This window comes from Pelodiscus sinensis, chromosome 2 (assembly GCF_052426305.1).
Source record: "Pelodiscus sinensis isolate ZL-2025 chromosome 2, ASM5242630v1, whole genome shotgun sequence".
NCBI classification, from domain to species: domain Eukaryota; kingdom Metazoa; phylum Chordata; order Testudines; family Trionychidae; genus Pelodiscus; species Pelodiscus sinensis.
The window spans coordinates 172,095,678-172,119,928 of record NC_143053.1 but is presented as its reverse complement, the minus strand read 5'-3'; positions in this window follow the sequence as shown (position 1 = coordinate 172,119,928).

Here is a 24,251-nt window from a genome sequence, read left to right as displayed (position 1 = left end):
GCAAAACTGGCTTGGGCCGCCGTCTGTAGTCGGGCCCCAGCTGCTTTTGGAGCTGGGCCATTGGGTTTTAAAGTTCCCGGCGTTTCCCCTTTCACCAGTTGCGCGGTGTCTGAGGACGCCGCGCATGTGCTCTTTCTTCCCCACGATGCCCAGTAGATGGCTGCAGGGAATTTAAAGCCTCTTCCTCCAGCAGCTGCTGGCTGGCCCCAGACATTAGAGTGTGCCTGGGCACACCCGGCACACCCCATGCGCATGCCTATGCCCTTTACAGAAACCATGTTGACTTTTCCCTCCCACAACAGATTATGTTCATCTACGTGTCTGGCATTATCCTTGCTTTTGTAGCTTTGAAAAGACTACACATCCATGCTAGGATAAACGGCTATTCCCCCTTTATAATAATGCCCACCCTGTTTAAACCCGGTTTCTCTTGCTCTCTTTTTTAAAAAACACTACAATAATCTTGTGGTTATAAATCATATTTTAGCCAAGATTTTCAAAAGCACTCTGAGCCCAAATCCTATTTCCACAACTCTCATATTAAAATGTCCACAAATTACAGTTATAGTCACTTTAAGGCCTCTTTACTACAGTGAACAAAAGCCTGGAATGAATGAGAATCCCTCTCAGTTCACAATTTATTAATCTACACAGTGTTGCTGTAAATCAGATTAGCTATTAGAAGACCCATTTTACAGACCAGTATATAAACAAAGATGGAGCTAGCTAAAGTGACTGAGCCATGACTAAAACAAGAGGAGTCTATTCTGCTAGTCCCCCATTCTACCCATTTCACAGAATTTCCTGTACTGCACATGGAGTGTCCCCCCCCCCCAAAAAAGAAGTTTTAAAATTCTTAGCTAAAGAAATATACAGGGATTGTATCTCTCATATCTTCTCATTTCACCTTTTGTACAGCGAAGGCAAGACAGATACTGCTTTAGGCCTTATGATTGGTCTCATATTTCGTACACATCACACTGAGCTGCAAATTATATTCACTTATAACTTTGCAGCCTTGTGGGTGGAAAAAAAAATGGGAGCAAAAATTTGGCCCAAGGACCCTAAAAAGGAAGGAAGATCTTGCAGGAGAACCACCGAGCTGAGACTCAGAACTCTGGGGTTCAAACCCCTGCTCTCCCACAGATGTCCTGTGTGAGGCCAGTCTGGGCAGAAAAGAAAACCTCTGAAAGCTTTGTTTGCAGACCACCAAAGGCTGGCTTGCTGTTGTTACACTTGACCTGCATGCCCAGTACAGCTCCCTGAGGTATTTCTATACATTTGATCACCACTGCCCAAGTAAAATGGAACAAATACATGTTTATAGCTTTTCTGTGGCCTGTATTACCACAGCATCTTGGCATTTCAATCATTCACCATTTTATATATTAATATAAAAAAAATTGGTGGAGCAAAACGAGGCTTTACACAAGATAACATTTCTCTGGCTGGAGCATCATAACTTCAGGGGGAGAGAATGAGCAACAATGGCACTCCAAGCCCCTGGCAAGGGAGCAGAATGAGGGGAGGGAGGAATGGTAACAGAGCCGCTGGCATGGTTGTTATAGGGAGACCCTGAAAAACAGAGGGGGATGGGAGGGTGGCAGACACAGAGCTTATGGACAGTAATGGAAGATGCAAGGAACCCCTCTTGTGTGCAATGAGCTAGGACTACTGAAGCAATGCTGTGTGCAGCCTTCTCATAACCAGGGCTTAATTGGGGTATATCCGATTGTGTTCTGAAGCTCTTTAAAACTTTATCATTCCACCCACACAGGAGTATCTTTGCTAGCAACCAGCAGCTTCTGAGTTCCTGAAGCCAAACCGTGACAGAATTAACAGTGTTAGAATAGCTGAAAGCCAGTTTGCATTCAACAGAGTTCTGCCCAGCTCCATCAGCCTAGTATATTTTTAGCTCTCGCATGCAGAGAGGCTTTTGTGCCTTGTATAAAAACAAACGTGCATTCTTATTATGAGTTCATTAATACATGATGCACAAGACTTCCAAAATGTGGAGCTTAGATGAGATTTATGTACCAGGGCACAAATCATGCTGTGTGAATAGGAAACTGAGAACTGGCTCAGAAGCGCGCTGGCTTGCCTGGAAGCACCGAGAGTGGGGAAATCAGGGTCAAGGTTGGTGGCAATTTTTCCATTCATGGGAAACAGTAAGTACTGCATCCTCCACGTGCATAAATCCTTGTCAATGCATTGAAATCAGTGTTATGCGGAGCTAGTCCAGAGTGTTAAATAACTGAGGCTGTATTCTGCTGTATTGAAATCCTGCGGCAGTGGCAGAAGCCAAGGTAAGAAGATTTAAAGCAGGCTTCGTGCCCAAAAACTTTGATAAATCTTAAATAAAAATAAATTGGAACTCAGTTAACAGGCATCAGAACAGAATGTGTCACGCTGAACAAGCTGCTGCACAATGGATTATTTGTGAGCCACAACACTGGCACGAAAGCACCAATTGCACATTCCACGTAGCTTCACTCAGAATTAACAATTGCAATTTTGGGTATACAGCCATTTGACTTGCCATCAGAGGGGTTGTCGCATTCCACCACCACCGCATTTTTCTTTATTGCTCAAGAGCTGTAACCTCCGCATGCCTCAAATTGGAGCCCCCTGGCTTTCCAGAAAGATGTCCTACAATGTCCAAGTGCTATCACCTTGCACACACAGGAAATGAAAGTTTGACCTCTCAGACTCACTAGTTAGGCCTCAGCTGGAGTACTGTGTCCAGTTCTGGGCGCCACATTTCAAGAAAGATGTGGAGAAATTGGAAAGGGTACAGAGAAGAGCGACAAGAATGATTAAAGGTTTAGAGAACATGACCTATGAAGCCAGGCTTCATGAACTGGGCTTGTTTAGTTTGGAAAAAAGAAGATTAAGGGGGGACATGATAGCAGTTTTCAAATATCTAAAGGGGTGTCACAAGGAGGAAGGAGAAAATTTGTTCCTTTTGGTTTCTGAGGACAGGACAAGGAGTAATGGGCTTAAAGTGCAGCAGGGGAGGTTTAGATTGGACATTAGGAAAAAATTCCTAACTGTCAGGGTGGTCAAATATTGGAATAAATTGCCAAGGGAGGTGGTGGAATCTCCCTCTCTGGAGATATTTAAGAACAGGTTAGATAGACATCTGTCAGGGATGGTGTAGACGGAGCTTGGTCCTGCCTTGAGGGCGGGGGGCTGGACTCGATGACCTCTCGAGGTCCCTTCCAGTCCTATGATTCTAGGAGATGTTGACGACTCATGACTCTGCTTTGATAACTGGGTTTGGATTTATTAGGAAGAAATTACCAACAGTTCTTGCTCATTCGTTATGCCTGTGAATAGATTTTATAATTCCACTTTGAAGACTGCTCTTCATTTTATCACATGCTAGGACCCAGGAACGCCCTTTCCTCAATATCCCAGTTTTTAACTTTACTCCGAAAATTGTACAGCCCCTGGCATGTCATCTTTTCCTACCCAAACCCCACAAAAAAAATCTAACAGGGACAAGTTCCACTAGCAGAACCCAGACTATGGGAACCTAGTGGTAGAAAGTCCTTCTAGAGAGGGAGGGGAAGAGAGAGAGCTCATACACACCCCTATAGTTTCAAATGAAATCCCCAGATACCTAGAAAGGTCATGTCGGAGTGGCCATCACTGTTTTTTTGTTTTTTTTAAAAAGACATGCTGTAATTCAAAAAGGAATTGTTCTGGGGAAAAGCTGTGGCTTGTGCTATACAAGAGAAGGTGATCACGGTGGTCTCCTCCAACCTTGGAATCTATGAAAGAGCCTCAGTCTTGCAAGCAGTCTCATCACTGGAAAGTGCTATTGACAAGTAATGGAGTGAAGAAGCAGCCCAAAGAACAAGAGGAGTAAATGCCATAAGGCTGGAGCTGTTAATGGGGCTCTGTACGGAGGTGATGAAAGTCTGGAGGGAATGGATTAAAAGAAGGGCATGGAGTAAAGATTCTGGTCGATACCAAGAGAGGGCTAGAAGTTTTGAAGGCACATGGGGTCACATTACAAAGTGAAGAGAAATGCTTTTAAAATTAAATATAATGCAAATGTAAGATTAAAAAACCATTAGCAAAATGCATATGAAGAGTCCCAGATAAATATGCTGAAACAAGTTTGTGCCAAGGTACATAGAACTTCATGGCTGCCACTGACATGGACCTATGGGACATCTCAGCAACAAGGGAGCTAGAACTCAGATCTTTCTGAACCAGAAAAACAAGTGTCTGGAGCTTGCCTTGAAGGAGAATCTCCTTCTGTTAAAGCAGTATGGAGCCCAAGACTACACTGGAGCAGTTCTGATTCCATGCAGCAGAAGCACACAGATATTTAAATGACCATGACCACATTAACATCTGGATCTGAGTTCTAGGGTGGATGGCAGTTGATTGCTAAATTCCATAGACCACTGTATAATCTCGGCCTTGTTTTAGACAAAAATGATGTCAGTTGTAGGTGAGGAGAGGAAAAACTGAAAAGCAAAATCGGACTTTTTGTTTCTAGTTGTCACCATAAATAGTCTGGTCTTCCTTTTATTTAGTCTGTGTAATGAAGAAAACAGTGCTGCCTTATTTTCAAGGCCCTGCTTCAGCCAAGGTGAGAGCCCCTTGATAGCATTCCTGGCTCAGGTCAGGTCAGAGACGGCCTGTTTACCTGTGCTCAGACAGTTGGGTCTTTCTTGTGAGGTTTGTGGGTAGAGCACCAGTACAGCTGAATTTCATTCTCCCATTGTCTTTTCAAGTCTGAGCACAAAGTTGATTTTGTTTCTTTAAAACAAAAGGACAAAGAGACTTTTATGTTCTTTATCCACAGGCCACATACTGTGTCCAATTCAGCTTTTCCCACACTGCACCTTTATCGCTGGCTGTGATTGGATCACTAGGGAAGATGAATTGATGCCTAAAAAGCCCAAATCCTTTCCTCTCATCTTCCCCATTTGCAAGAGGAAAGAAATCCCATCCACTGAAGTGTGAACAATACTCCATCTAGAGCTCCCCATTCCCAGTGCTGAAGGAGTTCAAATCTATTGTTGCAGGATGCACCATGAATCCACTAGGGATCAATAGTAGTTCAAATGTTCACCGCCTTCTTAAAACCTCCTGTCTTCTGTGGTGACCAGAAGAAGTGAGTTCACAATCTAATATGAAGGCAGTGAGATTGTCAAAGCAGTAGAGCTTGCTTTTGTATTGTTATACACTATTCGACCTACAGTAGCTTCTACAGGCCCAATACAGCTCTGTCCGTCCCCTGTCTGACTCTTCATTCAGCGATATAATCAAATTTAATTCCATCGGCAAATTAGTGACAAAAGCAAAGGTGGGGGTCACTGGACTGGTTAAAAACAACAATCTACAGAACCATAATTTCTAGGTCATCCTCTGAGGCATGGCAGAAGGTGATTTGCTCCTCTGCTCCTAGAACCAGGTCCTCTAGTGGGTGGGGATTTGGAGAACACAAGGTTATAATCTTTGTTCAAGACGGGTTGATGAAATGCACAAGCAAGTGAAGGGGAGGAAAGGGGATGGAATAACAGAAGTACAACCATGGAGTGATTTTCCGTCTCCTGGCTTAGCATGGCCCGACTGTCACATTGCTAAGAGTCAGCATCAAAGACAGCACTGTAGGGTTGGCTGGGTGGAAATAGTATGAATGCAAAATAGTATCAACATTTCCAGGCAGTCAGGGTCAGAAACAAGACAGGGGCAGTGTTCCCTGTAAGTTGAGCACTTGAGTGGCTGCCCAGGAGAGATTCAAATGTCACCGAGCTGACTGGCAGAATTCCCACAGCATGTATGTGTATTGAGGCATGTGTAGATGTGCACCACCAGTAGAAATACAATTTATTCTGCACCTGGATGGAAAATATTAGAGGGAACTTTGTGTGGGACAATCAGGGAAAGAAAATGGATCTCCACTGGATGGAAGGCATCCATAAGTGTCCCAGCTGAACTCTGGTGCAGCAAAGGAGTGGGAATGAGGAGCAGAACAGGGTAGTTTAATTTCTCACTGGTAAGTACCAACCTCTTCTTTCGTTTCTCTATTTTGTCAGCCCCAAGCACTTTGGATCATGATGCAGGCCCTAAAAATAAATAAATAAAGAGAAACAAATGTATTCTTTTTATTTATCTTCTGGCTTTTGAGCCTTGGGGTACACTTGGGTCCTGTTTTCAAGCTTTTCTTTGCAAGCATGAAGACCGGAAACTTGCTTCTCTTTTTTAAGTGAGGGCTGAGATTCTCACAGGAGGCGGAGCTAAACACCAACTTTCAAAGGACTCATAAAATTGAGAGTTTGTATCATCGGTTTCAGTTCATGTGGATTTTATTTGCACCTCTGCTCCAAGTTTCCACTGGATTTTTAAAACTAGAAGGACCATGAAAGCTCAAAAGCAAACCTCCTCAGGAGCAGTGGCATTTCACCATGAAATGCCAGTCGAAAGCACAAGTTAACTCTGAACTTGAGGCACAAGAAAGGTGCCCAATCCATTCCAGGAGCCAGCTATCTTTCTGCTTTGTAACTATCTCCAGGACTGGAGGAAACATGGGGAGTATTTGGAGGGTGGTGTGACGGGCCAGCAGCGGCCCGCACTAGAGCGGGGTGGGCAACCCCGCCGCCGGCAGAAACCCCAGGAGGGATGCCGCGGAGACGATTCCTCCCGCCGCGGTGGAGTTGGATGAGCAGGACGTCGGGGGAGCACCCGATCCCAGGACCCAGCGCTGCAGGCGAAGAGGTGAGACCAGGCGGTTCGGGGGTCAGGGATGACCCCACAGGGGTGGCTAGGAAGTAGCCCGGGACAGGGACCTTTTGGCGCCCGTGGGCTGACGCGCTACGGGTTGGAACCCCGTCAGCCGGGTGAGGGAGTGGTAGCCCCCAAGCCCTTAGGGTCCCGGGCTGAGACCCCGTGGAGAGGGCGGGCCCGGGTCCCCCTAGCCCCCGCCCACAACGCTGTACACTTTCCCCCACGGGGGACTAGAAACAAGGACCAGGAGTAGGAAGTGACCTCTGGGAGGCGGGACCGACACCGCCCAGACCGAGGGGGTGGACTAGGGCTCGCAGGGCCCCGCCGGGCGCCCCCCTCTGGGGGAGGGAAGGGCCGGTGGGAGCTCGCGCCCACAGCCTTAGAGGTACGCGAGAGACCAATAAGACGGCGGGCTCGCTGGGCCATGACCCTCAGGGAGGGGCACGAGCTCACGCCCATAACGGACCCTGTCACAGGTGGGAATGAACATTTCTCTCTGGACTAAATAAAGATTAGAGGGAAGGATGAGGAAAGCGGAGACTAGAAACAGCTAAAAGGACACAGACGTGTTTAATATCCCCTAATCCCAGAGAGCCTGTGGCTCTGGCTTTGTGCCTCTGGTGTTTGGTTTCTAAGCCATAAGCATGGCCCTATGTGCAATGTTCCCATGCACTGCCTCCTCCACTTATGTTACTAGCACTGTGGATTCAGCAAAAAGCTTTCAGCTAAGGCCAAGTGAGCTTGTTGACATTCTTGCTACTTGGAGCATCTGAACAATCCTGGCTAGCCCGCCTCCACCTCACAGCAAAAGCTCAGCCTAGGTCAGAGCAGCAGGAATTCTCCCCAGCCATGGTAGGAATTACTGATGCAGCTTAAAGCCTCAAGATGGACGGTAAACAACAGAAGTGTCCAAATGTGAAGAAACATGAGCTTCCTGGAGCAGGAGTTTTACTGCTAGGAACAGCGCAGGTCAAGCCAGAGAGCGCACATGACAAATATCAAATATGCTTTTAGAAAAGGGATCCAAGGTCAAAAGCATTCCCTCAGTGAAAGGTCTGTAGCATCACCTGGGAAAGCTACTCTCCCCATCCCCGGTCTCATTGCTGCATTATGCCAAGAACTAAAATACGTCTTGTTGGACATGAATGACAACTGAAAGGAGGCTGTTAGATACTGGCTACAGACTGGACTTCATCTCTATCCACAGAGGCAAACACTGTATTCATTTGCCTCCTGACTATGCACCCCCCCCCCCCCCCACCACCACCACCACCACCACATGCCTTAAAAAAAAAAAAAGAAAAAAAAAAAAAAAAGTATTTGGCTGTTAAGTTTTAGACCTGGGTGAATATAACAACAAGTCTGACTCTTCATTCAGATTTGTAACTGAAAGGATTCTGAGATTTCACACCTGGTTGGTGTTCACCAAATATCTTGCAGGTGGGAATCACTGACCCCAGCAGCTGTGACTCAGCCCCAGCAGACCTTGCAAACAAGATTCTCTCCAGTGGGAACTTTCTCTTCCATTTTCCTCCCTTTTTTGCCCATCCAGGATTAGTTTAATCCTTGTTCCAAACAGTCATGTGATTTGCCTAGAACCCCTCACCAGGAAACCAAATGAATGTTGAGAGTTGTCAGAATGACTGTAACGCTACAGTATTTTATCCGATTTAGAAATCAATTCTAGCATCGTATGTATGTATGTGTAATTGCACACAGAGTAACACAGTATGTTTAATGCATGTGTCACAGATTTCCTTGCCCCCTAGATTTCCTTGCCCTCTACAGGATTCAGTTTAAAGAAAGCTTTGTTTGACATACACATACTGCATTTGGAAGCTGGAAGTGCCATTCTTTACTAAGAAAAATAAGTTGAAATCATCATTCCTAACATCAGAAAGGAGCAATTAAATTAAAAGAGCAAGTGTATCAGAACTTGTTTGTGTTAGCTGAGCTGAACCTACTACTGACTTATGTAATTTTCTAAGCATTTAGTTTAATCCTTGGCCCAAACAGTCATGTTATTTTAGGAAATATTTTTGAGCAGTTGGGATACTTGACAAATGGCAACTGCTTAAACCCAGAAAGAGCCTCTCTGAAGTTTTGGGTTTGTTTCAATGTGCAAAGAATGGACAACCAAGCAGTAGATGCCTGTCCAAAGACCCCCACTAATACAAGAGTTTATCATTCTTTAGATGATGTTACAGGAAACAAGTTATGTTGAGTTTTTACATTCCCACCAGGGATACATCCTTACGGGATACTGAGCTACAAAGTTTGAGGCATTTGTATTTAGCAGAGCTGCATCTTTTTCTATACATTAAATCCGTGGGGCATGAGAAGAATTTTGTTGTAACTCAGGTACTAACTGAGGTCTCAGTCCATTGAGTGTGCATAAATCCATCCCTTTTTAGGAAGACATTTAAGTACATGTTAATTCCAAGCACATATGTAGTCCTGCTGACTTTGGGGGATGGGGACTATGGATACTCAGAAAGTCAAGCATATGCTTAAGCACTTTGGTGGACCAGGGTCTATCTAAATAGAAGCAGGAGCATATTTGTATAGTCAGACACACCAGGAAGTCCTCTAGGGACTTTGCTATTGACATGGTTTGCATGTGGAAAGCACTCAGATATTCTGGTGGTGGCTGGTAATATAAATAACTGTGGGTATGTCTACACTACAGCACTAATTTGAACTAACAATTCGAATTAGTTAATTCGAACTAACCTAATTCGAACCAGTGCATCTAGACCTAAAAACTAGTTCGAATTAGCATTTTGCTAATTCGAACTAGCATGTCCACATTGAGTGGACCCTGAACCAAGGTTAAGGCTGGCCGGAAGCAGTGCCAGCAGGGCATCAGATTAGGATTTAGAGCGTGGAGCTGCTGCCTCAGGCTAGCTGAGGGCTGCGCTTAAAGGGACCCGACCCCCACCCAGGACAGACAGTTCTCAGGGGTTCCCCACTTGCAAGCAGTCCTGGCTTGGAGTGCCCCGAGTGCCCACACTCACATCACAGCACTCAGCCATCAGCCCGGCTGCACTTGTCGCAGGCTGCCATCCGGGGGGGGGGGTCAATCAGGGGGCTGCAGGAGAGCTTCCACCCCGAGGAGCCCGTAGAGCCACCCCAGTCCTCGCCATCGGGGGCTTGTACCCCAGTCCTCCCTCACCTCCTTCCACTTACCCCTCCCCAGCCCCCCTTCCTGATGTACAAAATAAAGGACACGTGTGTTCAAAAATAGAAACTCTCTTTATTGAACAAAACTCGGGGAGACTGGGAAAAGGAGGTGGGAGAGGGGAAGAGAGAGGGTGGGAGAGGGGAGGGCAACTAAAATGATCAGGGGTTTGGAACAGGTCCCATATGAAGAGAGGCTAAAGAGACTGGGACTTTTCAGCTTAGAAAAGAGGAGACGGAGGGGGATATGATAGAGGTCTATAAAAGCATGACTGGTATGGAGAGGGTGCATAAAGAAAAGTTCTTCATTAGTTCCCATAATAGAAGGGCTAGAGGACACCAAATGAAAGGAATGGGTAGCAGGCTTCAAACAACAGAAAGTTCTTCTTCACAAAGCAAATAGTCAACCTGTGGAACTCCTTGCTGCAGGAGGCTGTGAAGGCTAGAACTAGAACAGAGTTTAAAGAGAAGTAAGATAAAGTCATGGAGGTTGGGTCCATGGAGTGGTATTAGCCAGGGGGTAGAAATGGTGTCCCTGGCCTCTCTTTGTGGAAGGCTGGAGATGGATGGCATGAGACAAATGGCTTGGTCATTGTCTTCGGTCCATCCCCTCCAGGGTACCTAGTGTTGGCCGCTGTCGGCAGACAGGCTACTGGGCTAGACGGACCTTTCATCTGACGCAGTAGAGCCATTGTAAGCTCAGGGCTCAGGGTCGGGGGTCTCACTGGACCACCCTGATTTTCATGCATACCTGCTCCTGGGTGGCCAGGCTGGCAGCTATCCTACCCTACACGGCCACTTTCCTGTGCCTAGTGCGGAGGTCGTGGATGAGGTCCACGATCTCCGCACTAGACCAGGTGGGCACCTGCCTCTTGCGGACCTGGGCAGGCTCCCGGGAGCCGCCACCCTGGTCCCGGGAAGAGGCGGAGGGCTGGGTGGCAGCGGGTGGCTGGCTCGTGCCATGCCAGGTGCAGGGTCTGCTGGCTGGGTGCTGGCAGGCTTGCACCTGGCACGGGCACCATAGCCAGTCCGTGCCCCTTTAAGGGCTCCAGGGCCGGGAGGGGGGCAGAAGAGTTTCCCTGGTGGTGCCCAGAGTGGCCACCAGGGAAAGCTGGGGAGGGCTAGCCTCCCACTAGTTCGAATTAAGTGGCTACACAGCCCTTAATTTGAACTAGTTAATTCGAACTAGGCATTAGTCCTCGTGGAATGAGGTTTACCTAGTTCAAATTAAGCGCTCCGCTAGTTCGAATTAAGTTCAAACTAGCGGTTTGCATGTGTAGCGCCTATCAAAGTTAATTCGAACTAACATCTGTTAGTTCGAATTAACTTTGTAGTGTAGACATACCCTGAGATAGATAAGGGAAATGTTTATACTTAGAACCAAACATAGCAAACTTAAAAGATAATTTTAAAAGGAAGATGACCATGTCATGCAAACTGTTTATAGGCAGTGTAATACTCTGTGTTTATTTTCTAGAAGGATTATGTTTAAGGGAGGAGGCTGCCCAGCATAAAAGTGCAAAGGGAAGCACCTAAGACCACTAAGGTTAGCTGGAGTTAATCTGTGTATATTATTTCTGGACGTTGTCAGTTAAGTGTTCCACAGAACAGGCATAATTTTCCACTGTGGGTTTTTACAGGCTTGATATTTATTTCAAAGTAAACTTTTAAAAATATGAATAAAATGTAAACAAACATGCAAGCCTTTAGTAGCAACTTAATGTTAAGTTACTCCACAGATGAACAGTATCCAAAGCCAAATATCTTATTCATCCATCATTGGTAACTATAATGGTAGCTTCTGTAATGTAAGCATATAAGAAATGAATTGGGACTACCAGGGGTTCAGTTTGGGACCATAAGTGTCCTATTAATCACCCCCTAATTCATTCAGCTGCTCTTCTGTCTTTCCAAATACTTGATGAGAAAAATCTTAAATAAGTCCAAGGCTTCACAAGAGTAATAAAGTTCTATTTGGGGAAGCTAATTAGATTTATGAGTGAGTGCATCTGTGCTAATTCCTTGTACATGTGCCATCACAAACAAATATGATGGATTGAAAAGTGCATCCTGTTTATACCAATGCAATGACACTGGGGAGAAACATGTTTAAATAAACTTGTAGGTCACATTTTAATCTGTCTGTGTTTAGAAAACTAATATTTTTACACCACCATAAAATAAATATTTTTCTTCCCTCTCAAGATTTAAGACTCCTTCTCCTTAAAGTATCAGCAACACTCCAGCTTATTTTTTCCCCTTTCCTTTGGCTACATGACCGACTGCAGTCACTTAAGTTACGTTTAAAATGATGAAATGTTTATCAACTGCTAACTCTCTCTCTCTCTCTCTCTCTCTCAACATTTTACAGTGTGCTAAAAAGTCTGATTGTTAAGAAAACCCACTGCTCTGAAATGTCACAACTTTCACAAGCACCTTTACAAATTGACTGGCTTCTACTTGTCCTAAAAGGAATGCCTTCAAAACTTGATGCTAAAGGAAAAATGATTATTGATCAAAATACTGTAGAGGTGAACAAAGAATTTACACTGTAGTGTTGTTCTGTAACCTCATACTGTAAAAGGACTTTGCTTTTCTCATGGGCTGACAGCCATCATTCCATTATTAAGTTTGCTTTAGAGTTTCCATTGTAAGCATGAGTTGGCTTCTCTCTAAAAGTCACAACGTACCTTAGAACTTCATTCACCACAAAACTGATATGCTACACTTTGGGGAAAGACAAAATGTCTTTGGCTATATTTAAAGTGAACTGGACAAGAGATCTGTGACCCCGTCAAGCCAATTGGTAGAGGGCACAATCTACAAAAAAGGAAATCTACAAGGGCAAACAGCAAGGAGGTGTCTTATGTATGAATAAAGACAAAGGATTGATCTAGTATATCTTAGATGAAGGATTCTGAGCCTCTTTTAGGATTCCAAGAAACAAGCTGACAGCATGTATGGCTCATGAAAGAAGGGTCACAGCCACACTGGCTATAAAGCAATGCAAGGATTTTAGGTGAGTAATACTCTGCTGACCTGTGAGGCATTGCCAGTGTAATTCTGAACACCTAGCAGCTGGTAACACCACTAATAAATATACCATCTGCTTGTACAGTGTTCACTTGTACCAACATAGCATGTATTAATAGCACACTGCTTCTGTGGGTCAGTCAAGACAGCTATGTAAACCACTAAAAGAATGTGTCCATCCCTGGCTTGAGTGTTTCCTTGGTGAAATCTATTTCCAGTCAAAACATCTATTTGTTTTCAGTGGACACATATTTTTTCACAATACTGCTAAGAAAAACACGTACAAGTACACATGGAATAAGTCCATCCTATATGTAGCAACATTTTGACCGCAATGGATTTAGATCAGAGATGAATTTGATGCACTATGTTTCTTTCACAACACAGTAGTGCTATTTGAAGCACTTCCAATCAGTTAGGAAACAAAAAGTGCAGCACTATAGCTACACATGTGTTATGGATGCACCTAATTTCTCTCACACCTGTGTAAATCAAGAAAGAGAATGGCGGTACACCAGTTGATTCTTTTGCTCCCCTCCGCCCATTCCCAGATTTAAAAATCTGAGATTTTGCAGCAGTTTTTAGCTCTGCATGAATCGTATCAATCCTAATTCACTTGGAGATATTTGCAATCGTCCATAAGTACATCAGATCTAACCTAACCTAACTATGCAGGGCTTTAAAAGAGCCTAGAATTTATCTATGGGTGCAAATCTGAATCCTGCCATAGCTAGGGTTGCCAACTTTCTGGTCGATTTTTCTGCAAACAACCTTGGCCCCTCCCCACTCTGAAGCCATGCCCCTTCTCGGAGGCCCCTTCCCTGTTTACTCCATTCTCTCCTCCCTCATTCTCTCTACCTTTTACTCATTTTCAGTGGACTGGGCAGGGAAGTGGGGGGGGGGGGGGGAGAGGGTCTCTGGAGGCAGGTGCAGTCCCTGGTGTGGGGCTGGGAAGTTCTGAGTATGGGAGGGAGAGCCCCAGGCAGGGAACTGAAGTGAGGGCTCTGGCTGCAGGTGTGGACTCAGCCCCTCATTCCCAGCCCCAGGCCAGAGGCAAAGGTACAGGCAGGGTTCTGGGCTTCAGGAGGGGGCTTAGGGCTGCGGCAGGTGAAGAGCGCGGACTAGTCAGTGCTTACCTCAGGGGCTCCTGGAAGCACCCAGCATGTCTGGCTCTAGGCAGAAGCACAGCCAGGCACCTGGCCCCCTGTTCCCAGCCAACGGGAGATGTCACTCAGGGCAGGGGCAGCATGTGGAGCCTCCCAGCTGCTTCTACACGTGGGGCAGCAGAAACATGCTACCACTTCCAGAAGCCACACTGAGCCAAGGCAGGCAGCGAGCCTACCTTAGCTCCACTGCGCCATTGACTAGGTCTGTGGTGTTAACTGGCACCACCAGTATCTCTTTTTGAGGGGTGTTCCAGTCAAAAACCAGACACCCGGCAACCCTAAACTAACCATTTATGGAAACAAATCAAAGTGAGGCCAGGCCCCCGTCCTTCTGAAAATCTGATTTATAAATATCCAGATGAATTCTGTGTGTTTATAAAATATTATATTCTCACACACACACACACACACACACACACACACACACACACTGTGGGATCCCATAAGAAATTATATGGACTCGTGCCACAGTGTTTGCATCTGGATCCAAACTTCTCCAAGTGTGGTGTGTTCAGGCCCTAACATATGGCATTATAAATTATTTCAGTCTATCAAATGAAAAATTGAGTATTTACTGGTGCCTATTACTGCCGTTAGCATCACTGAGTCCCAAGCATGCAGCTAACCTACAGTACACTAAGCAAGCAAAGGTCTCTTAGACTCAGAGGTCTCTTAGCGTCTACACTGCACCCGTAACTCGAAATAAGCTACGCAATTTGCGTAGCTTATTTCGGAATAGCTTATGAGACAGCACCAAATTCCGAAATAGACCACTATTCCAAAACATCCTTAAACCTCATGGAGTGAGGTTTACAGGGACATCGGAATGGCGAGCCTGTTATTTCGAAAGCTATTTTGAAATAACAGGCTTGTTTAAAAGAGGCGGAATAGCTATTTCGGGATACCAGAAGTATCCCAAAATAACGCCACAATGTAGACATACGCTTACATTTAGAGTTTGTGCTGTTTCATCTCAATCTTAGAACAAAAGCCATAACAGTCATCTCTCTCTCCTAACCTCTAATTTTCCCATCTTGTGCTGTTTACATCACTGGAGGTATACAACAGCCTGCCCTGATGAAAGCAGCACCATAACTGGAGATTAGACATTCCTAACACTGCCTGCACATGAGTAGTTCATGAGGAGTAAAGGTCTGTAAGGAAAGGCAGTATTTTAATCATCATACTGTTATCCTACCATTTCCCACTCTTCTGTATTTGTGGCAACAACCTAAACTGGAGTAGGCAATAAGATAACCCTGCTGACCTGCTGCTAACCCCTGACAGGTCCCCACCACTATATTTACCTACATGGCCACAGGTACTGGAGATTACAGCTCCTATTGGCTGCAGATTGCCATTTCTGGCCAATGGGAATGGTAGGAAGCGGCAGGGACCAGAACACCACTTCCCACAGCTCCCACTTTTATCAAATACAAAATATTTATTTATAACAGTGATGAATTTATAGTATTTATTCTGAGATTTTTAATAGACCGTGTTAATAATGAATTTACAGTATTTATTATATTTATTCTATGATTTCTATTAAACGTGTCAGAGATATAAGGATGGGAATGGGGAGGGGAATAGTCTCTATTCTAAAAATATCCAGCTACACTAATTAAATAACAGTGATAATTACAAACTCTATGTACTACCCAAAACAACTACAACACTAAGCTTATACAACAAGAAAAAAAAAAAAATCAAATCATACATACCAACTTACACAGCACACGGAACATTTCAAAGATATCAGTTCGGTTGCGAAGGCCTTGGTTTCGCCCGAGAGTCGGGGGGGGGGGGGGGGTGGCTGGTCGGTTGATCAGGCCAGCAGCACTTTGAAGTATATGGGAAGGCACATGCATGGTGGTACGTGTGTTGCGAAGACCTCCTAGAGCGAACTGTGTGATGGGTATTTATCCCCAAATCTGCACATCGCTTTCCTGCACTTGCATATTACTATATATGGCCCAATGGTCACCAAGTGGGGGGTCTGTGTCCCAGGGGTTGGGCCGAAACTAAGCAGGTTTCATTCGACCAGGGAAGCCCTGCAGTTCTCACACCAAGGTGTGAGAGTCTGAGGCTATTTTCCCCTTTTCACGCCTTCCCTTTTTCTAAAGCAGTGTTTCCCAATTTTATTTGGCCGAGGAACCCTTTTCAGAATTTCAAGGAACCCCTAGGTTTGTCAAGCAACCAAAAAAAAAAGGGGGGGGGGGAGGGACCTACTAATTCATGAAAGTCTCCACCAATGCATGAAAATCACATTCCTTTCCCAAGATCCCCCCCCCCCACCTCCCTTCCTTGAGGCCTCATCCGCTCTGTTCCCCTCCTCTCCATCACTTGCTATCCCCAGCCCTTATACACTCGCATTGGGTTGAGACAGGAGGTGTGGGGTGGGAATGAGGGACTTGGTTGTGGGAAGGGGTGAGAAGTACAAGCTCTGGGAGGGAATTTGGATGCAGAAGAAGGGGATGTTGGCTCAGGGAGGGGGCTCCAGGCTCAGGAGTGTTGGGCTCAGGTGGAAGGTTGGGGTGCTGAGCAACCCAGGGCTTGTGGATGTGAGGGTGCAGGAGTTTGGGCTGGATATGTGAGGGACTCAGGACAAAAAGGTTGTGAGTATGATGGGCTCAGGACACAGATGTGTGGGTGGTGCAGGAGTGTTGTGGCAGAAGACTCAGGATGTGAGGATGCAGGAGTTTGGGGATGTAAGAGGCTCGGGACAGGGGGTTCCAGTGTACGATAGGCTCAGATTTGGGGTCAGGTGGTGCAGGCGTATTACGATGCTGCAGTGAGATGGGGATTTGGCCCCAATTGGGGGCTTGTTGGCCAGGCTTCATTTTTAAATAAAATATTATGTCAAACTCAAAAGGTTTTAGCATTGCCTTTATTTATGAGGGGTGAGGAACCTGTTTTGAGTCAAGGGTCACTGACCCACTGCTGCTGGGTGGAAGGATGCTGGCTCAGGTGGTGGGGTGCTGGGGCAGGCAGGTGGTGGGGTGCTGGGCACTAGGGTGACTGGCAGGGTGCTGGGACAAGGAACAAGGTGCTGTCGGGTGCTAGCATGGATGGCAGGATGCTGGGGCCAGGGCCAGGGCGGTGCTGAGTCCTGGGGTGTGAGACAGGGTTCTGGGGCCAGTGACAGGGTGGTGCTAGGTGCTAGGGTGGATGGCAGGGCTGCCAAGGAGCGGGCTAGGGATGGGGTGCAGGATCTGGGAGGGAGGTGGGGAGTGGAAGGGGGCAAGGTCTGCGTGGTAGGTAGGTAGGGTGCAGAAGCAGACTGGATGTAGGGTGTCTGGCCAGGGGGAGGGAGCAGGAGCAGATTGGGGGTAGGGTGTCTGGCTACAAGAAAGAGTGCAAGGAGAGGACTTGGGTAGGAGTTGGACCTCCCTGATTTAGCACCCTCTGGACCTAACTGGTCCCAGATGAGGGATTTTTGGACCAAGGGAGGTCATTTCAGGGCCTTTTCAGTTCCCCTCCCCCCAACTAGGCTTCTTTGCACCTCTACGCCCTGCAACCCAACTGAGCTGCCCACCCCTGCTGGTTCCCTGCACCTTCCCCAAAACCATCCCCCACAATCCAAGGGAGAGCAGCACCAGTTCCCTGCAGCCCCTCACAGCCCAGCTGACCTGCCCTTCTGTTCCGTATGCCCTCCCCCATCCACCTCAGCTCAGCTGAGCCCTGTGCTGGTTCCCTGCATGCCTCCCCCACAGGACAGCTGAGCCCCGTTTCCCTGCACCTCCCTCAAGTCCCACAAAACTGCTGAGCCAAGAGCCGATTCCCTGCGACCCCCCCCCCCCCCCCCGAGTCTAGTCCTGGTTCCCAGCACCTCCCTCCTCCTGCAGCCACACCGAGCTCTGAGCTCCACACACCCCCCCCCACCCCATAGCCCAGCCCAGCTCCCTGGACCGCCCCACTCTGCAACTGAGCTGAGCTCAATTTCTCTGCACCCTCTAGCCTGCAATGCCCTTACCCTCTCCCCTCCCAGCATCACCCTGTCCCCCTCCCACTGACACCTCCCCTCCTGCCCTTTTCCTCCTTGTCTGCACTTGCCCCCCTGGCATTTGTCTCTCTGCTACCCTGTCCTTTTGGTGCCTTCCTCTCCTCTCCTCTCCCCCTCCACACAAGCCCCTTCCTCTCCCAGCCCTTCCCCTTCCTTCTACTTTGTGGGGCTGGAGTCTGCCCTCCATCCCCAGACTCTGAACCCGCAACTCAGCCACGTGGAGCAACGCAGCATCCAGCAGTTTTAAAATCCCGGGCTCTGACGTTACGTCACGCCCGGGCATCTCCCCACTCACCGGTTTGAGCACACCGCGCAGGGCAGCAGCAGCCAGCAAGGGGAGCTCAGTGAAGGTTGCGCATGGCAGGGACAGGATGGGGACAGGGGAGAGACGCGGCGCAGGGGGAGCTGGGGCCCACTCCAGTTCCAAATATTGGTGGAGCATGGACATCAAGAGCCCATACAACTCGCTGCCCATGCCTCTGCTGGCGCGCGCTCTCTCTCTCTCTCTCTCTCCTCTCCCCCCCCCTCCCCTCCCTCCCTCCCCCTGGGGGAGTGCCAGCTCTTCACAGAACCCCAGGGTTCCCCGGAGCACCAACTGGAAACACTGTTCTAAAGGCAATGGTATGCAGGAAGGGTGCGGTCGGTTTCTCCCGAGGAGTACTGCAGCCCACTATAGCAAGAGCAGCCTTGCCAAACTTTTTTACTGGGGGGAGGGGAGTTTCTTCTCTAACGCCACTGTCTGGGAACAGCGACCCGCGGCCAACAGAAGCTGTGATCACTAGTACCTGTGGCTGTACAGGCAAGTACAGTGGTGGAGGCCTGCCAGGAGCTAACCCTGGCAGCTCGGGTTGGGGCTGTGGGCTGGTTTTTGCCCATCCCTAACCCAAACTGTAGGCATAGGTGCTGAAACACTGAGGGCTTGACGTGGTTTCCATTATATCCAGGGTTTACAGTTTGGTTCAATGACTCAGCACTCGGGCTATACAAATTGTTCCGGCATCCCTATCCATTGATTATAAGGCTACAAGTATATATATGAATGAGAGAGAGAGAGAGAGCAATGGGTTGGCTAGAAAGAGAAGACAGGATATAAGGAAAGATGGAGGGATTGGTTTCTGAGCCGAGGTGAAATAAGGAGGCAGGAGAACAACTGGGAAAGGAAGGGATTGCCACAGAGCTGTGATACGTGATCTTAGACTTGATAGCTCTGGAGGGAGGGGCACAGAAAGGGGGTAAAAGAGCTACAGAAATGTACACGCAGCTCAAACCAACAAATTAGGAGATTATCTAATCTCACTTCCTAATCTAGCATCCCATCTGTGATCACGGCCAGCACCAACTGCTTCAGAGGGAGAATGGGTGCAGGCAGCAGTTTTGAGATAAGCTCCCCCGGGGCTGGATTCACTCCTGCTCTCTGTGGTGGGGGTTAACAGGGGACTGCTGTCCCAGAACTTTTTTTTATAAAGTATCCCTTTAAACAAATATGTTGCAATGGTAGAAAAAAATTGTCTGAAAACTGTAGGTATTGGGGATACTTAATTTTTTTAAACAACTTAATTGTAGCTGGACGGGCGATGAAATTTTTGGGTGTAAAAAGCACAAAAATAATAAAGCGCTGTAAAACTTACAACAAGAATTCAGTTTTCTCCAAATTTCAGTTGTGTTGACATACCCCCCCCCCCCGAGTTCTCTCAAGTACCCCTAAGGGTACTCATACCACTTGAGACACATTGGTTTAAAACCTATTATGAGTACTTGCAGTGGAAGTTAGGAGCCTAAAATATCATTGTGTAGTCAAGCTTGGTCCACTAAACACACAATATGCAGAGAAGCAATCTGTGAAATAATACATGAAACCAGTGCTTTTTTCATGATGGTACGCACTGGTACAGTGTACTGTCACCTTTTTTTGGGAGCATTCATGGCTTTCCCCTGGCCCTCTTGGGAGTACAATTAAAGGGACCTCCCTACCATTCCCTACCAGCTTTTTTTTTTTTGGCTTGACAAATTTTTGAAACTAGCAGTTTTTTGTTTGTATATTTGTTTTTAAACAACAACAACAAAAAAAGCACTGCATGAAACTACAGCACAGGACTCAACATAGGTTGGAGGGGAGACTCAGATCACTGGCTTATTTGCCACAGTTCCGGGGAGATGGATGGATTGTTACAGCCCAACTACCCCCACTGAGAAGTAAAGTGGAGTAACATCCCCATGCCTCAAGCACTACTCAGATTTTGACCTCTACAGTGTGGAAAGATGACGATACTCCCTTTCAACATAACCCAGATAGCGGGAGGCAGGAAGGGAGTTGTGACAGTCATGTATTCCCTTTCTCGGAGTTACGTGCAAAGGCACAATCTAGCCAATGAGTGGAAGTGCTCTCTGCAAAAAAAAAACTTAAATAGGCCTAGGGTTTAAATAGCCAGGCTATTATTGCAGATGATGACTAAGGTACATTGATGGAACTGTTAGAGGAATGAAACTGGCTTGAGGAAAATATGCTCTAATGTTCATGAACATTAAATTCATTCAGACTTTTTTTTTTTAAATCTTGACTTGCAGAAAACAAAGCAGTAGTTCATATGCTAAAGAGCACCGGTTCCACACCCTTGAAAAACAGTACATGACTGGAAACCTTAGACTGAGGGATGTTGGTCTCATTGGGCTTGTGCAGGGTAAAATATGGCTAGCACCATTTATAAATATAAAGGCTGCCCCCTGCCTGGTTATTGTGCACTAACTTCTTCCACCACAAAATGTTCCATGCAGGGAGCTAATTTAAAAGCTGCATGATGTATGCTTTCATTTTTTGAAAAAAAATCCAAGTTTTGACCCTGAATCCTCTATTTCAAAACAATTTCTGTTTTTTTGAAAATAGCTCCACCACATGACAGAGGCCAACCAAAAACAATTAGCAAAGGGGGAGAGGAGCATCAAAGAGAAATTGAAAACAAGAGACACAAACACTCTACTATTTCTCAAGAAAATGTGTACACACACACACACGCACACACGCACGGTAAAAAGTCTGTTATACAGCATACTGGAGGAAGGGGGAGTGCTGGTTAATTAAACATTCTGGTAAACCAAGAGTTATACTTTACCAATGGAATACCACTTTTCAAAGCATTAAATACAATAAAATGAATAAAATATTAAATAGTGTATAGGTACTCACCAATCCAGTAGAAGTAGCGTACTGTAGAATGGTTTGGTTCTTGAAGCATTTAGGTGAACACAGGTAAAGCATTCTAGAGTAGGGGATCTTATGACACTATATATCACAACAGGCAGCGCATGGCATATGTCCAAAGCACACCTAACACTAAAATGATACTGAACATAATTTAATCTGTCTCTGATGATTCAGGGGGCACTTCAGGATCTTGCAGGGCCGTAGGGCCATCCTTAGCAACATCAGGCATCATTGTAGATATAGGAGTTTGGGGCTGAATCTGTAATGATCCTATGACACACCCTGGAAGCTTCCTTTTTGAATAAATCTGATTTCAGTTTGCTTACTTGTTTTTTGGCCTCTCTTGCACAAGCACAGTACATGCTGTTGTATAACATGTTGGGCAGTATCCTAGTCCCAGCTACTAGATGGAAGATCTGGATTGGGAGAGATAAAAAATGGTGGCTAATTGAGTGTGCATACACAGAAACACTTCTGAACTAAGCCTTGTGGCACCCCCCTGAGATAAGCACAGAACAGCATACTTACTGTGTCCTAGTAGCACAGCATGTTCCAATAGTGAGCACACCACAGGTATATAAGAGAACTAAGCTCACAGCCGGGCTCACTGTGGTCCTAGTCCAGGCATTGAGTATGTGTGTCCATTCTCTGATCTGTAAAACCAGACGGCACTTGGAACAGGAGAGCTGCCTATGGGGGAGTGGGGCTACCCACTCCTGAGTACAAGATGAGCTGCACCTGGGAGAGATGGCCTGATTGCCCTATGAAGAGCAGCTGTAGTCTACACTGAACTGAAGAAGAAAAAGAACATTTAAAGTGCTATGCTGTTGTGATTAGAGACTGCCACCAGTGAGTAAATTCTAAGCTAGGACTGAGAAACTAGTCAGGTAAGTCTTGGGAGATGTTTGCTAAAGCAGGAAGGCCTAGGAAGTAGATCAGCCTTGGTTTTAGTTATACTTTTTAGAGTGCTTTGAAAACTTTATTTTGAATGTCTATTAATTTAATAAGGCACAAGCCAAGAAGGGATGGGCATGGGTAAAAGTGTTTCCTGAGTTTACTGAACAAGTCAAAAGGGGAAACTGAGACAAGCTACCTGTACTGTTCCCCTTGGGCCTTTGCCATGTGGGATTGCATGAGAGATGGATGGCCCTGCTACAGCACCTGTAAAGTGACTTAGAAACTTGTTCAAAGTGACTTAAAACACTAAAGGGCTATATTTGTGCCTATTATTACTAGAGTTGGTCAATATTTTTCTGATGAGCATTGTCCAACAGAAAAATGCTCCTTGTCAAACCAAAGCATTTGGCAGAAATGTGTCAATGTGTTTCTACATGACTTTAGCTTTAGTAGGGAGTCAAAGCACATGGGTTCTGTTTTTGGCTTTGTTACAACGTTCTGAAGCTCAGAAATATTGAATTACCTGTTCCTGTCTGTAAAATGGGGAAAAGTAAGAGCTATATGGGAGCTGGATTCTTTTGTTTCATGGGAAATGTCACAATTGTTCTGTTGCAAATAGAACAAAATAAAATGTCTAAATTCCTTCCCCTCCTCCCCCCCCCATATGACTTTAAAAGTTAGCTAGCTAAAACATTAATTTTGATAAAATTGGAAGATTGTTCTGATTTCAGTTTTTTTAATATCTAACAAACTGAAAGAAAGTCATTTAAAAACAGAAAATGGAAATATTTTTTTCTGAAATGGTCAAAATTATTCCATTTCAGCTTTTTATAGTGTTCTCCTGTCTAATGATTTTCCTTAATTAAAAAAAAAAATGTCGAGAGCCACATGTTCTACGAAATGCCTTGCAAAACAGACTACAGAGCTGCGAATGTGTCTCCATTCTAGGTCAGTAAGGTCAGACTGGCAGGAAGTGAAACTTTTGGTGGACCCCCCCTCATTGCTAATCAGAGCATGAAGTTATTCACTGGACACTTGTGACAGGGGGAGGGGTGTGTGTGAAAGCAAATGTATACAGACACGGGAGATGGTGAGTGAGTGCACATCAGGTCGGTGAATAGAATGCCCTTTTGCAAGTGCATCATTCTCAGCATGTGTGCTGCAGCTGCAGAATGGGGAGGAAGACTTGGCTAAAATACCTGTGAAGGAGAAAATAGCAATGTGTGGGCTTGTTGCCATCAGTATTCACCACATGTATGGTGAAAAACAACACTGCATGGTAATAAGCTGTTGTTGCTTTTGCAAGTGTTATGGGGAATGGCTTAGAATGCTCAAAACAAGAAAGCAGCTCATTGGAGATCTAATTTTACCTACTTCTCTACAACGGTCTTAAGGAACTGCTTTCTCTCTGTCACTTTTCTGAACAAGAGGTTCAAAGAAGAGCTGGGATACCACAAGAGGCTATTATTGAGTTGCTATGGGTCTAGCACTGGAAAGCCCACTTTGGTGTGGTGCGCCTACTTAAGAGTTGTTGTTGTGGGAGGGTTGGTTTTTTGTTTGGTTTTTTTTGATTCAGTGAAGTGTGTAAGTATTCAAACTTTTAGGTGCCAATTCACATTGAAACTAAATTTTGAAGCTCAAAAGATCTACCCCTCACAAATAAATTAAAAGTAAATGCTCACCAATAAAAGATCCTATTGTACTATGCCTTCTAGGATCAGACACTATGCATGACTGAAGCAATGGAATCAATACTGTGTAATGGGGAGAAAAGTCTCTACTATGCACAACTGGATGGGCATTCCTTTGGGAATCACTAAACTAATGACACAGCAGAAACATTTTAGCTACAACTGCACATTCTGACCAACTGGAACCCTGGAGGCTTGGATTCTTGTCTTCTCTCTCTTGCTTCTGCCTGCCTGCATGCCCATAGCCATTTCTCCCACCATTCTGCCCTCTTCCCCCTCCTTCTCCCTCCCTCCTCCATTCCCCTTTGTAAAATGAGGATAACATCTAC